The sequence below is a fragment of the Aquarana catesbeiana genome, linkage group LG09, assembly GCF_042186555.1.
Source record: "Aquarana catesbeiana isolate 2022-GZ linkage group LG09, ASM4218655v1, whole genome shotgun sequence".
In the NCBI taxonomy this organism is placed as follows: domain Eukaryota; kingdom Metazoa; phylum Chordata; class Amphibia; order Anura; family Ranidae; genus Aquarana; species Aquarana catesbeiana.
Window position 1 is genome coordinate 200,124,112 of NC_133332.1, and position 17,424 is coordinate 200,141,535.

Consider the following 17,424-nt stretch of genomic DNA (forward strand, 5'->3'; position numbering starts at 1 on the left):
CCTGAAGGAAACTTTCGGGCCGCTACAAAAAGCTCTAATAAGAAGAAGTTAATGTAGCAGGAGGTTAGCGGTAAAATAACTTCCAATGACATTTATAAATAGAAGATATTAAATGCCATTTACAATGGGAGATTTATCGCCAGGCCGCTTCCTGCCTGCCGCTATTTCTGGCTGTATTAATGGAATATATAATAGGACGGAGGATGGCATATACCGCGCTGAGCTCACATTACACCGGATTGCTCTTATAATGGAGTTCAGTCAATATCTAAAAATATTTACAATCCAAATGAATATTACAGAGCTAATAAGACTGTACGATGCAGCAATGATTGAAAAGGGTGACACTGCAAGACCAGACAAAATGATTTACACTGGGAGCACAGTCTAAGTGGAAGGTTTACATTTTGTCAAAAACAAATTTCAGGAAAAATTTCATATTAATCAGCAAATCCGATTCTATGGAGGCGATAGTGCAGCTGCGCTCAAGTGTCAAAGTCCCCTCCATTTACCTACATGTTACCTTTATGAAATTCACAACAGTTTTTTTGCTGGATTTCCAGGCAGGCCTTCAGCTTCTTTTTACATGATTCTTTGCTGTGCCAACTTCTGTCTATGCTGCAGTATGTGTGGGCAGGGCTACAGTGAACTGTGGGGGCAGAAGTTGAAGCAGGAAACAAACAAGTTGCATGCTTACAGACTTAAGGAGCAGTAAAGGCAGAAGGTTTTTTTCTCTTAATGCATTGTATGCATTAAGAGAAAAAGCCTTCTGTGTGCAGCAGCCTCCCCAGCACCCCCTAATATTTACCTGAGCCCCATCTCTGTCTAGCAATGTGCAAGAGTCCCTCAGCTGTCCAGGACTCTCCCTCCTAATTGGCTGACACACAGCAGTGGCGCCATTGGCTCCTTCAGCTGTCAAAGTCAGTTAATCAATCAGGAGAGGGAGGGGGCGGGGCCGAACGGCAGCTCTGTGTCTGAATTTTCTTCACACAAATAGAGCTTTCTTTTGGTGGTATTATATCCCTGCTGGGTTTTTAATTTTTTACAAAAAAAAAAAAAAGAAAATTTTGACAATAAAAAAAAAAGCTTTTCTTCATTTCTGTCAGTAAATTTTGTAAATAAGTACCTTTTCCCCTTCACTGATGGGCCCTGATGAGGCGGCACTTATGGGCACTGATTAGGTGGCACTGATGAGGAGGCACTAATATGCTGCACTGATAGGCAGCACTGATAGGTGGCACTGATAGGCGGTAATGGTGGGCACGGATAGGTGGCACGGATAGGCGGCACTGATGGGCACGGGCATTTTTGGCATTGATGGGCAGCACTGATGAGCAAGCACTGATGGGCACTGAAAGGCAACAGTGACTGGCATCACTAGCACTAATTGGAGTCATTGATGGGCACTGATTGGTGGCACTGAGGGGCTTTACTGTAATCAGGGCACTGATGATCAGTGCCCTGATTACATGTCGCGGTGTTCCCTGCGAGGAGATGCCACTGATCGGCTCTCCTCGTCACACACTCTGTCAGTGTGAGGCGATGAGAGCCGATCACTGGCACTTCCGCATTTACATGTGACCGGCTGTGATTGGACACAGCCGATCACATGGTTAAAAAGCCACGTGATCAGCTCTTTACAGAGATGGGGATCGCACCGTGTCCTAGCAACATGGCGCGGCCGCGGTCTCCAAGCTGCGTGCCTCCGCAGGCGCGCAAGAGCAGACGTTCTGGGCACCGTTATATGACATCTACTCAAAACAAGAGCCGCACCTTACTGCAAAGGCTAGTTATAGATTTGGGTGGTTGCCATTTATTTGTACATTTCTGTGTAAAACCCGCTTCCTGTTCCACAGTGGTTATGCTCACTTCCACACTATATCTATGGCGGGAGCTATGGTTAGCACCCAAGCTGGACTTTAAACATACTTGCATTTGTTCACCTCCATTTCGTAGAGGGTGATGGGATTAGTAGATTACACAAGAAAGATAACATTGTTTTTAGTTCTTCTCACAGGAAGTGACAAGGACACTGCATTTTTGGCAAGATCATCATTTCTTTACTTGTGCAGCCGTGCTGCCAATCACCACCCCACCGGGCTGCTGTCAAAATGAGAGATGCAGCCGGGCTTTGTGATCCTCTGCCATTCCCGCTCTGCTGCTTTCGGTGTGCAGACTCTTTCCTCCACTCACCCCCTCCCAGGATCTGTGTACTGTGGATCTGTGTAAACTCACCCACCCTCTGCTCTCCCCCCCTCCCCTGGCTGTGCAGGATCAAATCCTATCAGAGGGCAGGAGAGAGAGAGTCAATGAAAGCAAGAGAGAGAACTTGCTGGGCAGAGCAATGAACACTGGGATTTTTAGTTTTCTCAGAAGTAAGGATGGGCTCGGGCGTGTTCGCACAGCCCATGTGCAGAGCCCGCCAGGAAGTCGGCACTGTGCTGCGCTAATCACAGGCAGTGAGACATTTTCCCAATGTGCGGCTGCAGAGATCGGGAAATGTCTCACTGCCTGTGATTAGCGCAGCACAGTGCCGACATCCTGGTGGGCTCTGCACGTGGGCTGTTCAAACACGCCTGAGCCCATCCTTACTCAGAAGGGGATCACAATGCAAGTGTTTGGAGGACAGATGGCTGCCATACTACAGGAGGCATAATTCCCTGTTCTGAGGAGAGGTTCATTATTTTCCTGGGGGAACTGAGAGCAACTGAGGCAGTCAAGGACAGACCTGCCCAGCTGAGAAGACACTGCTTTGGGATGTGCCACTGTTGTATGGGAGAAAGACTGCTGCATAGAGAGGTCTTGCTGCTGGTGCCTAACTGCCTACATCAGAGGGGACAACAGACATGCTGCTGAGGCTGCCAGAGACCACATGTGTGTGATTCAGCATTGAGAGACTGAGCCTCTGGAACTTGACAGCTCGATCCCTAACTTTGTATTGTACTGATTAAACGAAAATCGTACGATCTGGTATCGTACGAGAAATTTTCGTGTTTTTTCTGATCGGATATATGGGATGAACTGTCATGCTTGGCTCTCGAAAGCTCTGTACTAACAATCTGATTATCGTACGATCGCGTCGAAAGCTGTATTTTTAGTCCGATTTTCGGATTGTGTTTACGGGCCATTAGGCTGGCATTGGGAATGAAATAATGACTGTTCCTAATACTGACACAATGATACATGAGGTCCTTTATGAACAATATCTGGCTTGGAGCAGTAATCAGCAAATCTTGATTCGCCCCAACGCTGTATTTTCCATAAAATATAAAGACAATTCTAGAGCCGAACAATGAGCGGCGCAGCCTGACGGAACCTGCGTGGGAGTCGTCTCTCATTTCCATTCTCCTGACTTTCTACTTCAAGTCTTCTGAAAATGTATTTCTGTTCTGGGGAGTTTTAATTGATTTACAATTGTGCGTGGCGTCAGCCATGAACTGTGCTCACCAGATACTGCTGAGATGGTTATTTTTCATTCCTTATTAATGTCACATTTCATCCGTCACTCTAAATGCAAAATCACCAAATAATAATCAAGATGATGAGAAACTTCCATCATATTATAAAATATTTCCTTATTAAAAGGTATTAAGTGCCACTAACTATAGATACTTTAACTATCAAGAGGACTAAAAAAAAAAAAAAAAAAACTGCAAAAATGAATGCTGGGACCTGTTGTACTGTTTCCAACCTCCAACAAAAATGGCTGCAGAATTTTTCCTTTTTTTTGCTCATAATGCACATCTGACTCGGCCAGGGTCATTCCCTTTATGTAACTGGTAGAAACCATACCAGAGGTCTGTTGTGCGCTTCAGTGACGTAACAATAGGAGATGACAGTTAATTGGAGAAAATCTGTCATCTTCTAATATACATGAAAATGAGATTAGTTTACTGTAAATAGTTTTATCAACATGACAGTGTCAATTATGATTTATGAAACCTTGTTTCTATATATAGATTGTAAATATATACATAGAAGAGAGTGACCATATTTGTTCAGTCCCTGCTTCCTGCTTTGTAATACTGTACAGTGAATGTGCTTTAGGGTCGGTTCACACTGGGGCGACTTGGGATCCGACTTGTACGCCCTCAAGTCGCCCCAAGTCGCCCCAAGTCGCTTTGCATTTAGGTTAACATGGTAGGCAATGGGAGCGTCTTAATTGACACTACTGAAGTCGCTCCGACTTCAGAAAAGACTCCTGTACTACTTCTATCCGACTTGTAGGCGACTTGTACCCATTCAACTCAATGTAAGTCGCCTGCAAGTCGGATCTCTCTGTAAAGTTAAGCGACTTTGCAGAGAAAACCCCTCCCTCCCCCCCTCCCTCCCAGAGAGGTGATTGGCCACAGGCGAAGTCGCCTGTCATGGAGGCGACTTCAAGTCGCCTCGTAATTTGCCGAAGTCGCTCTGAAGTCGCGCTGAAGTCGCGCTGAAGCCGCGTTGAAGTCGCGGTACAAAGTCGCGCTAAAGTCGTGTTGCCCATGTGTGAACCGACCCTTACTGTTCCTCCTTTGCAGTGCAAGTCTATGGGTCAGATCTGACTGAAAACATTGGTCTCTCTATGTAGCTAATTGTTATATCTTATCTTATATATATTTTTTCCCTGTCTGTTTTCCTGCTTTGCCCCTCCCCAAGATAGATAGAGCACAATACTATAAGTCTTCAGTATTCTATATTTGTATGTTTAATTACAGTCTGTAGAATATGTACTTATATTATGTTTTTGTATTTTTAGCTCTCCGATATCTGTATTATCAGCTGGCGTCGTTGGGTCCTGAGGAAGCGGGGAATCCCACGAAATGCGACAACCCTGACGTCATCTGGCTTTTATACTTTGTATACAATAATTGTCTGATGCAGTGACCCCTGTAATTATAATGTTTTGTAAATAGCTTTTAAGTGATCACCATATAGGTGGTATTTTTGTATGGTGGAAAGATAATTTGTAATAATTTGTGATAATTTGTAATTGTGTGGTTTATCATTCTGAGACACAAATTAAAGTCCCATTATTATATGGTTTGGTTATAATATCTTGTATCAGCAGTCATTTGGCAGATATCTAAGGCCGGCCATACACGGAGCAACAAATTTCTTTCTTGCAACCATGGACAGTGCTGATGCAGGAATCCCTCCTGCCAGGTCATTGTCTTCTCCTGGCGGAGGGTGGCAGGGGAAGCCGTCCATGCCGGGAGAAGACAGCGATTATTGCTAGCGACTATAGCTGGTTGTACCAAATTTAATCGATCAACATGGTACATTCAGGGTTTATGAAATAATAGGAAAAGCAGAAGATTTTCAAACAAGAAACTCACCAAAATCATTATATTTAATCACCTATCACTTTTACTCCCTTTTTTTGCTATAGGAGCTCAAAGCCCAACAACTCCAAAAATAGCACCCCTCCCCATGCCCATTTTACATAACTGAAACCAGAGTTACATGATGATCCTTCTCTCTTCTATTTACTTCCTGGGGTCCTTCTTCGGGTGTCCACATCACTGCCTAAATGAAGTGCACACTTACTTTTGGTGGGTCTGGGTCCTCTCTCATAGGCTCCAGAGGTAGAACTTTTGGGGGCAGTGAAGGGACTAGTGCTAAAGAAGTCAAATAGTGAAGAAAAATGTCTGGTACCCAGGGCAGAAAATTAGCTTTGCTCAGAGAAGACGCTGTGACTTTTATCCATTACACTGCAGGATGGCTTAGGAAGAGGTATTGGGAATCAAGACTGAGGAGTAAGATCATCAATGCACAATGCACTATTTAAATGTGATTTTAGGCTTTAAAGTGATATTAAAGGATTGGCTTTTTTTTAAATAACAAACATGTTACACTTACCTGCTCTGAACAGCCTCAACCCTCCTCTTCTCAGGTTCCCCGCTGGCACTCCTCCTCCCTCCTGCTGAGTACCCCCAGAGCAAGCAGCCACTGCTCTGTGGGTCTATTCACACACCTTGGCTCAGTCCCGTCCCCTCTCTCTCCTCATTGGCTCACTGGCTGTGATTGACAGCGGTGGGTGCCAATGGCACCCCCGGCGCCAATAAGGAGGCATAGTCCCCAGGGAGCTGAAGTTCTGGTGCAGATCGAGATGGGGCTCAATTATTAGGGGGGATTCTGCACACAGAAAAAGTAAAAAGGATATTCAGCGCTGACACATAAAAACAAAGTTAGAAGGTACCTTGCGCTGATGAAGTCCCGCCTATGGACGTAACGCATATGGGGATCAGGAGTTCACCCGCGGCCATCTTGCTGGTTTTGTTTACACCACTTCATGCGTCGGCACTCGGGTCTGAGTGCGGCCGAATGTAAGTGTGTTTCTTTACCTTTTTTTAATAAATCATTCAAACAGTGAGCACTAGATCATTTTCTTCTGCTTTATTTATATGATTGAATTTATTGAGTGTGGATTCGAGGATGGTATCCAGAGTGGGGATCCTTCTGCCTGGTGATCTGTTTATTGTTATGTGACCTGTTTCAGGTGGAATCGATGAGGTGAGAGGCCATCTTCTTCCTTTGGTGGAGGGATCACTGTCACTGGATATTCAGTGTGTGTTTTTCACCGCGCCTATTGGAGATTTGAGCTGTTGCCACATGCACCTATTCTGGGACTCTTTTTTTTTTTCAATATCATTATGGACATTTATGAACTGGGCAGCACTGTTGTATTTTAAATAGGGATTCTGCACACAAACATTTTTTTATCTTAATGCGTAGAATGCATTAAAGTAAAAAACCTTCTGCCTTTAGAACCACTTTAACCAACATGCAATCCAATACCCTCTAACCTTTCACTAGCACACAGCTCTCACAGACCAGATTTTATTGCATTGTGGGAGCAGAACTTTTTTTTCCTGGTTCAGACCTGATGTCATAGAAAGTTTATTTAAATAAAAAGGGGGAGAATGATTTTCCTGCATAATGGAATTGCGTTATATGCATATATTGTTATGTGTACATATTCCATAGTCAACAACTGATTTAATAAAATTACTGGACAAACATGTCAGATGGCTGATGACTTTCTGTCACCCAATACATGAGTTAATTAGCTGTCATTTTGTTGCATTCTTTTACCCCCAGTGGCGGCTCACTCAGAACAGTAAGCGCCGGTTCACACAGGGGCAACACGACTCTGGCCGCGACTTTGCGAGGCGACCTGGACGCGACCCGAGGGCGACACCACAGCGCGACTTGGGGCGACTTACAAGGCGACTTCAAGTCGCCTCCAGGACAGGCGACTTTCCAGTGGCCAATCAAACTACAATCCGCTCTGGGGGAGGGAGGGGTTTGCTTGAAAAAAAACATCTTCTCTTCCTGTGAAGTCGCTTCAGTATAGATCACGATCCGACTTGTAGGCGACTTACATTGAAAGCAATGGGTACAAGTCGCCTACAAGTCGCCTTGAAGTAGTACAGGGACCTTTTCTGAAGTCGGAGTGACTTCAGTAGCGTACATATAGATGGCTCTCATTCACTTACATGGACTTTCAGATGTCAAGCGACTTGGGGCGACTTGAGGTCTGACAAGTCGGATCCCAAGTCGCGGTAGTGTGAACCGGCACTAAGACATTTATGTCACGTATCTCCTTTCCTTTACAGTGTATAGAAGGATTTTCTGTCTGTGGCAGTGACAGCAGACAAGTACCATAACATGTGGTTTGTGTCTAGTTTTAGGGTATCAACAGCCTTTTAAAGTGCTGCTATGTGTGCATGACTGGTTCTCTTCAATGAGGGAAGCGCAGAGGAGCAATAAACGCAGGGATATAGCTGCTTTGCTGTGTTTTCCTATTTATAGCCAGCCACTAATTAAGCCTTAAAGATTTGACATTTTTACATACTGGGATTTGCCCCATTTCTCAGCAAAGCCTCAGAAATGACCTCTAGGCAGTAATTACACACAAAACAAACGACGCAGCAGTAAAAAATTGTGAAATGTTTAGATCTTCAGGATGTTTGTTTTATGGGAATTATAAATAAAATCCCAAAGGAAATATGACTGGTAATAACCCCCGCTGCTTACGCTGACCAGATGACCAATCCGGGACAGATTTCCATGGGTCATGTCAAGGCAGTTTCCAGTAATGGTGCTTATTAAGTATCTTACGGACAAATTGGGCAATTTGTTAAACACAGCAGAAATACCTTTAATGAAACGCGTGTAATAAATATTGCATCGGGCTTATGGCGTCTCTCATTCCCGCGCACTGATTATAAATGTCACAAAGATCGAGCGTGAAATTAACTGTGCCTTATTAGTGGCCACTTAGAAATGAGACTTCACGGCCCAGCAACTCGCAGCCCTCTATCAGGAAATGCTGCATTATGACGTCTCGTCAAATTAACTGTAATGACTGCTGGGTGGCGGGCTGGCTGTAGAGAAAGCGTCGCTCTGTAATTAAGCAGGCCAGGGGTCATGGGGCAGGGTGCGGGTGGGAAACGGTCATGGCCTTCATAGACCTTGTCTTTGCAAGCTGCAGCCGGGAGACACAGACTTTTTTTTTTTTTAAATGGATTTAATGAATGCAGCACTGATGACTGTGATACAAGTGCACAGCGCACATAGACTGATCACAATCCTATTAAAGAGCCTGAGATAGCCCAGCTGTGAGCACAAGCTAACATCTATACCAAGAAATTACAAGTCCCAGCATACCCTGACAGCAAGTCTTTTTTTAAAGGTCTTCACTACTTACAACTAACTGGAAATAATCCCAATTTGATTTAAGGACAACAGCCCTTTGTGTGGACAGAAACCCCGTCCATGGGGTGGGATCCATGTGTGAGAGTCTACGGGGATCATGTGAAGCCACTCCCCCTCCCTAGAATGACAAGGCTGTCAATAGGACAGTGGGGAGACACTACATTTTTCTGGGTGTGATTTAGGAGATCAGAAACTCAGTTCTTTATATTTAAAGCTGAACTCTAGGTAGATATCAAAGTCACAAAAAATGCAGCTCTATACTCATTGTTACATTATTAAATGTGTTTTTTTTTTTTTTTTTACTTCAAATCAGCCTCTTGCTGTTCCTGTACAGAAGAGCACAAATTGTGAAAGGAAGAAGCAGCACAAGGAGCCAATCAATACATATGCTAACAAGGATCATGCTGATAGGAGGAGAAAGCATAGTGAATAAACGCAGCGTCTTTTGAGTGAAACGTGTCTACCTGTACCTGTTTGCCTGTCCTGTGGTGTCATTCATGTTACGGATTTTACAATAAAGAAATTCATCACTACCTCGCTGTGCAGCCATCCATTCCTTTTATTCAACCTAAAACACTGAGGACATCTAAATGGCAAAAAAGTAGATTGCTGGGGACGGCTCTGGATTGAAGGGGAGTACTGCAACAAAAGCGGTTTCTTTTATTTAATCTTTTTTTGTTCTATTATTTTTTTTGTTTTAGTGGGTGGATTTCTGATCTTAACAGCACCATAAAGAACATGAAAATATTTTTATTTATAGCAGAGATCTTATTTAAGTGACTGCATTCTTTTTTAAGCTGTTTTCCTCTTATGCCGCGTACACACGATCGGAATTTCCGGCGGAAAAATCTTGGATGGTTTGAGAACCTGCTCTCAATCTTTTGCTGGCTGGAATTCCATCAGCAAAAGTCCGATGGAGCATACACATTTTCGGACCAAAAGCTCTCATCAGACTATTGCTGGTGGAATTTCCGCTCGTGTGTACGGGGCATTAGCTGTTTATGCAATTGCCAAGTTTGGGCCTTGTTACAGATTGCCTCTTTCTAACGCCATCTCATTGCTCATAGGAGAACTCTTCAGAACAGAATGTTCTGAACTGCTTGAGAAATTAACCAGAAAGCCATGCTGACCCTATTTTTTTTATAGACCCTATTCATGAATGCCTCACTATGGAGTCTGCAGCTTGATTCCATTTTTTGAATAGGAAGCCTAAAGCACCACAATGGAGCAAAAATCAAACCTGTGTCTGATCACACACGCAGTGCAGGTGCATTGGGATGCCATCTGTACAATGCATTACCATGAGTTGCCACAAATGCACTGGTGTGAACAGGCCTAACAAGAACAATAGGTTCTTGTTAAAATGGACCCGAGCTAAAAAAAAAAACAACAACGTGATTGTGTTATGTGTTATTTTTGCTATCTTTTGTCTAGAAATTCCTAATACCAGAGCATTCCTTGTATATGAGGGTACCTTGGCACTACTGTGCCTACAGCCTCATAGCTAAATATCTGAAAAGCTGCCTCTGACTGCTGGTCTCATAAAATTTTGAGTAAGATTTGGTGATGCTACTATACTGTGATGTTCACAGTTGTCCTTGCTAGAGGCTCGGGCATGAGGAAGCAAAGCCTTGCCTCTACCAAATAGCCACATCCACACAGAGACAAAGAGCAGAACAAGTCAGCTTCAAGGGGAACACAGACATTATGGCTTTCTAGTCCCTTCCCTCTGCCTGTCTTGTATATGGGAAAAGATTTCAACTCCTCCTTGAAGGAAACCTGCCCTAATACGGCTACTGAAAATACTAAAATTAGTAAGCTGTAAAAAGTACACAAAAATCGGGAGATATGAGTTCATTAGACACATACTTGTATTGTTTACATACTTGACGTAGCAAGTACTGACATTGCAGACAGCCAGGCAACTGGCATCTTCTGGTGGAGGTCAGCAATGGCAGTCCCTGTTTTTCTGCTATTACAGCTCTCCTTAAAGCAGAACGTTACCCATGACAACTTGATTAAAAATAATAATTCTGCTAATAAAATGAGTTTGTGCTGTAAATCGCCTCCAGCATTGTTCCTGTTTTGTCTTGCTGGAGGCTGCCATTTTGCTGAAGCCCAGAGACCCTGAACAGAAATAAATCTTAATAAAGTCTGTCAGTAGATCGGCCTCTACAAATTTGGCACAAAGCCAAAAAATAGAGAGCAACTGAGCATGTGCAGAGCAGGGTGAGACAATGTATTACTGGATTTTAAACAGTATAGGCACTTCATTTTAATGTTTTACATTACCTACAATAGGGGCCAGCCTGAAGTGATCTCTTAGGACTTCATTTTCTGATTAAAGTTCCACTTCAAACTTCAGAAAATAAATAATGTAGTAAATAAAATTCAGTTAAAAATATCCCATCTTATCACATACAGATCTGCTATGTATGATGAAAGATAGGTTTTTATTCTCTGAACACCTTTTCTTCACAATGCCCTTCAGCTCCATCTCAGAGAGAAAGCAGCATCCGGTGCAGCCTCTGGTCTGGATGGCGCACAGCAGACACAGTGGATCCATAATGATCAAAATAATATTTTTTACGTTTCTACTCTATAGAAAACCCAAGGAGATTATACTACATATCTGACAATCACGGCTTTATACGGGGATGGCTGTTACCGCTATACATTTTATTTATATTCGTACATTTACCTTAGAGACAGAACATAATTTATACAGCCTCTAATAGAAGTGCGCCAATAAGTAACAGCATGAAAGCCAATCAGACTCCAGCTGTCACCCCACAGAGTGAAAAGAGACATTTGGTTGCTAAGCACAACATAACCTGTCCCTTCTGCAAGTGTTTTATAAATAGGATGCCAAATGCTTTATCAATGGAGTAACAGGCTTGAAACATTAGAGCTGCTGAGCACAATTACAAATATCTGCACAAGTAAAAAAACGTACATGTCTGGATAACTGCGCTGTATTTTGCCACATGCCTGGTCTTTAATTCTACATATCTACAAAGCTTCTATTGATTTGTCTACATTAGAGGGTTCAACCTCATTCCTGCCTGAAATAATGTAGCGAAAGACTTGCCCTTTGTATGAGAAGGAATTGTGCATTTGTCTCTGAAAGTTTCTGAACAGAAGCTTTTACCAGAATCAAATGCCTGAAGAGGCTGAAAAGAGCGAATGTCAGGGCGTCCCCGCCATCCGCTCCATCACATACAAAATTGTTCTAAATCAGAATCAAACGTTTGGATGAATTTCAGGTCCGTCTCTGAATGGCCTTTCATCTTGTGGAATAAAGTGACGATCTCTTCTCCTCCCGTGACTCCAGCTCACAAATTCTCTATTAGTCTCCACAGCAATGAAATGAAATGTTTGGTCTGTCGATGGGCTCTGTGCTAAAAATGGTAGCATTTTTCCTGACTTCCTAAGACTGAATAGATGTTTTCAGTTCAGCCCAGATAAAGGTCATTTTCACACAAAAGATAAAAAACTGTCTGGTTTAGTGAGGGGAGCACAGAATTCCCTGAGCATCTGCAACGTATCCAGGGAGAGGGACAGCAGACAGAAATCCAGAAAGAAAAAACATTCCTGAGCTTATCATCAGATATAGAATAAGACTTTAATATCAGGAAATGCAGTCTGGTACCTCTGCAGTCACATACCTAATCTGAGACTAAGAGCATCATTCTATACACCAGCAATTCCCAGGGCAGATTAGAGATTAGACCTTGGAACATCCCCCTCCTCAAAATTTATCTACACTTTAACATCCCCCTTCTGTAGATCCCAGCTTTGCTGTCCACCATCTTAAGCAGTGTTTCTCAACCAGGGTTCCCTGAGAGGATTCCAGGGTTCATTTTTTTTCTCATTAACGTACACACAGCACGCCATATTGACAGAAAAACACAGAATTGTTGACATTTTTGTAGATTTATTAAAAAAGAAAAACTGAACTATCACATGGTTCTAAGTATACAGACCCTTTGTTGCGACACTCATATATTTAACTCAGGCGCTGTTCATTTCTTCTGATCATCCTTGAGATGGTTCTACACCTTCATTTGAGTCCAGCTGTGTTTGATTATACTGATTGGACTTGATTAGGAAAGCCACACACCTGTCTATATAAGACCAGGGCATGTCAGAGCAAATGAGAATCATGAGGTCAAAGGAACTGCCTGAAGAGCTCAGAGACAGAATTGTGGCAAGGCACAGATCTGGCCAAGGTTACAAAAAAATTTCTGCTGCACTTAAGGTTCCTAAGAGCACAGTGACCTCCATAATCCTTAAATGGAAGAAGTTTGGGACAACCAGAACCCTTCCTAGAGCTGGCCATCTGGCCAAACTGAGCTATCGGGGGAGAAGAGCCTTAGTGAGAGAGGTAAAGAAGAACCCAAAGATCACTGTGGCTGAGCTCCAGAGATGCAGTCGGGAGATGGGAGAAAGTTGTAGAAAGTCAACCATCACTGCAGCCCTCCACCAGTCGGGGCTTTATGGCAGAGTGGCCCGACGGAAGCCTCTCCTCAGTGCAAGACACATAAAAGCCCGCATGGAGTTTGCTAAAAAAAACACCTGATGGACTCCAAGATGGTGAGAAATAAGATTATTTGGTCTGATGAGACCAAGATAGAACTTTTTGGCCTTAATTCTAAGCGGTATGTGTGCAGAAAACCAGGCACTGCTCATCACCTGTCCAATACAGTCTCAACAGTGAAGCATGGTGGTGGCAGCATCCTGCTGTGGGGGTGTTTTTCAGCTGCAGGGACAGGACAACTGGTTGCAATCGAGGGAAAGATGAATGTGGCCAAGTACAGGGATATACAGTGCTCAGGACCTCAGACTGGGCCGAAGGTTGACTTCTAACAAGACAATGACCCTAAGCACACATCTAAAATAACGAAGGAGTGGCTTCACAACAACTCCATGACTGTTCTTGAATGGCTCAGCCAGAGCCCTGACTTAAACCCAATTGAGCATCTCTGGAGAGACCTAAAAATGGCTGTCCACCAACGTTTACCATCCAACCTGACAGAACTGGAGAGGATCTGCAAGGGGGAATGGCAGAGGATCCCCAAATCCAGGTCTGAAAAACTAGTTGCAACTTTCCCAAAAAAACTCATGGCTGTATTAGATCAAAAGGGTGCTTCTACTAAATACTGAGCAAAGGGTCTGCATACTTAGGACCATGTGATATTTCAGTTTTTCTTTTTTAATAAATCTGCAAAAATGTGAACAATTCTGTGTTTTTCTGTCAATATGGGGTGCTGTGTGTACATTAATGAGGACAAAAAATGAACTTAAATGATTTGAGCAAATGGCTGCAATATAACAAAGAGTGAAAAATTTAAGGGGGTCTGAATACTTTCCGTCCCTACTGTAGCTACCCAATCTCTTTTACAAGGCTCAGAAGTCGATCCTCCCATCCCATTGTTGCTGGGCTCTCCTGTCCCATTGGGAGATGAATAAAGCCAGAAGCCAAGGAAATTTTGTCATCAGGTTTTTGTTTACCTGCCAGATATAAGACAAGTAGACTGCTAATCAAACCGATCTGTGTTTGATTTGCTGCCTTGGAAGGCAGAGTAGGGATCAGTGGTTTAACCACTTCAGCCCCGGAAGATTTTACCCCCTTCCTGACTAGAGCACTTTTTAAAATTTGGCACTGCGTCGCTTTAACTGACAATTGCGCGGTCGTGTGATGCTGTACCCAAACGGAATTTGCGTTTCTTTTCCCACAAATAGAGCTTTCTTTTGGTGATATTTGATCACCCCTGCAGTTATTTTTTGCGCTATAAACAAAAAAAGCAGACAATTTTGAAAAAAAATCTTGTTTTTTTACTTTCTGCTATAATAAATATCCCCAAAAAATATATGTAAAAACAAATCAGTTTAGGCTGATGCGATTTTTCTTGGTAAAGAAGAAAAATCGCAAGAAGTGTATATTGATTGGTTTGCGCAAAATTTAGCGTCTACAGAATAGGGGATAGATTTATGGCATTTGTATTATTAATTTTTGTTTATTAGTAATGGTGGTGATCTGCGATTTTTATTGGGACTGCGACATTGCAGCGGACAGATCGGACACTTTTAACATTATTTTGGGACCATTGACTTTTATACAGTGATCAGAACTAAAAATAGCCACTGATTACTGTATAAATGCCACTGGCAGGGAAAGGGTTAAACACTAGGGAGCGATCAAGGGATTTGGTGTGTTCCTTCAGTGTGTACTAAATGTAGGGGGGATGGGCCACTGACATCACAGAGATCGATGTTCCCGATGACAGAGATCGATGCTCCCGATGACAGGGAACAGAAGATCTCTGTCATGTTACTAGGCAGAACAGGGAAATGCCTTGTTTACATAGGCAATTCCCTGTTTTGCCTCTCCTCGCCGTGATTGTGGGCCGCCGGTGGATATCGAGTCCGCGGCACCTGCGGGCACACTCCTGCACCGCCGCCGGCTATCCTCCTTTTGCGACTGACGTACAGGTATGTCAGTTTGCGCAGAAGTGCCATTCTGCCGATGTATATCGGTGTGCGCTGGTCGGCAAGCAATTAATAAACCCCACATCTCTCCATAAAGGGGACCTGTTACTGCCAAAGCTATCACAAGGGATGTTGTTCACCCCTTGTGATAGCAATAAAGTTGAATATGTTCTGCACACATATGTAAACAGTGATTGCAGCAAACATGTGAAGTATTGCCATGAGTGTCAGAGTGAGAGCAATAATTCTAGCACCAGAGCTCACGTTAACTCAAAACTGGTAATCTGTAAATACTTTGAAAGCTTTGCCTATGGACAATTTTTTGTACTGTAGTTTGACACCATTTCACTGGCATGCGCAATTGTAAATGTTGACATGCTTGGTATCTTGGTATTTACTCAACACATATTTTACCAAGAATAGGGTATTATATTGTGTTTTTGTGCACTAAAATTGTCATTAAAAATGGCTGCACAATATGGCTGTGATATATAATGCTTGGAGGTCCTAAGCATTTTTCTAGCAAAAAAATGCAGGTTTTGACATGTATGTGAAAGATGTCAAAACTGGCCTGGACAGCAAGTGGTTAAGAGGACCTACTAAATGTAAGAAAGAATGTGTGTGTCAGCAAAGCCTTATGGCACAGGAATGCCTCACAGTGATCAGCTTGCTATCCAAAGGAAAAGTATATTGTTCAACACTATATTACCAAAAGTATTGTAACACCTGCCTTTACGTGCACATGAAGTTTAATGGCATTCCAGTCTTAGCCTGTAGGGTTCAATATTGAGTTGGCCCACCTTTTGCAGCTATAACCGCTTCCATAGTTGCCAACATTGCAAAAAAAATATGTGGGACACTTTTTTGGCTGTAGGCTGAGCTGTACAATAATTAGGGGGTGGGGCATTCATTTGTAGGCGTGGCCTAGCAAACATTTACAGGTGCGGCGCGCAAAACGCGCTGCGGCAAAATGGGCGTGGCTTGCGTGTAAAAGTGGGAGTGGCTTACACGGGCGTGGCTCAAGAGGGTGTGGTTAGAGTCTGAGATGAATGAGGGATGGAGAGGGAAAGGGGGAGAAGGAAAGGGGGAGAGGGGAATGACGGGACAGCAGCCCCAGATCCTACACAATAGAAATATGTGTATTCTAGAAAGTTTAACAATCAGCAGATAAAGATACTCCAAACACCAGGTGTTAACGCTTCAATCATCCCGGCACCATGGTTGTTATGGTGTCAGGATGATTGAAGCACATTATTTCTATTATTACATTGTAATATAAAATTAAATCATTCAACTCACCATAATGCCGAATCAGTGGGATCCCTGAGCGTGTCACTAGCCACGTGCCTGCCACCAGCAGAGTCTGTCCTTGCATCAGGTGCCCCCAGCAGAGTCTGTCCTTGCATCAGGTGCCCCCGGCAGAGTCTGTCCTTGCATCAGGTGCCCCCGGCAGAGTCTGTCCTTGCATCAGGTGCCCCTGGCAGAGTCTGTATAGACCCCCTCAGTGCAGACCCCCTCCATCAGTGCACACCCCCTCCATCAGTGCAGACCCCCTCAGTGCAGACCCCCTCCTTCAGTGCAGACCCCCTCCATTAGTGCAGATCCCCTCCATCAGTGCAGACCCCCTCCATCAGTGCAGACCCCCTCAATCAGTGCAGATCCCCTCCATCAGTGCAGACCCCACCTCTATTAGTGCAGACCCCCCCTCTATTAGTGCAGCCCCCCCCTCAGTGCAGCCCCCCTCTATTAGTGCAGCCCCCCTCAATTAGTGCAGCCCCCCTCTATAAGTGCAGACCCCCCTCAATGCAGGCCCCCCTCTATTAGTGCAGACCCCCCTAGATGCAGCCCCTCCTCAATTAGTGCAGCCTCCCCCTCAATGCAGCCCCCCCTCACCCCCCGCTCAGTGCAGGTGCGGCCGGACGGTGTTCTGCCTGCCGAGAAAGTTCCCCTCGGCAAGTATGGACCCCCTGTACTGCGCAGGCGCAGCGCTTGCGCAGTACTGGGCAGGGGGACTTAGTTTCGGCAAGACACGGCGCCGTCGCCTTCTCCTTCAGTGGAGAGGGGAGGGGCCGTGCAGCCGCTTCATTGGTTGCACGGATCGAGCCCCCTTCCTCTCTCCACTACACAACACACAGTCACTAGGGGGAAGATCGAGCAGCGGCGCCGGCTGCCATTTTGCTGGAGCCAGCTGCTCCAAAACAAAAAAAAACCATTCCAGATTTTCCTTAT

At 44.1% G+C, this 17,424-nt stretch overlaps 1 protein-coding gene and 1 long non-coding RNA gene across 12 annotated transcripts in view; one reads left to right on the forward strand and one right to left on the reverse strand.

The window, feature by feature from the left end:
* The window catches only part of LOC141108191 (uncharacterized), a 39,121-nt gene extending 29,828 nt beyond the window's left edge, over window positions 1-9,293 (forward strand). Inside the window, exons 3-4 of the long non-coding RNA XR_012236019.1 lie at window positions 4,739-4,871; window positions 9,017-9,293. This is a non-coding gene — a long non-coding RNA (uncharacterized lncRNA). The remainder of the gene's footprint in view (window positions 1-4,738; window positions 4,872-9,016) is intronic.
* DAB2IP (DAB2 interacting protein) overlaps window positions 1-17,424 on the reverse strand; it is a 728,988-nt gene that overhangs the window by 322,804 nt on the left and 388,760 nt on the right. The gene's annotated exons all lie outside the window — the stretch shown is intronic.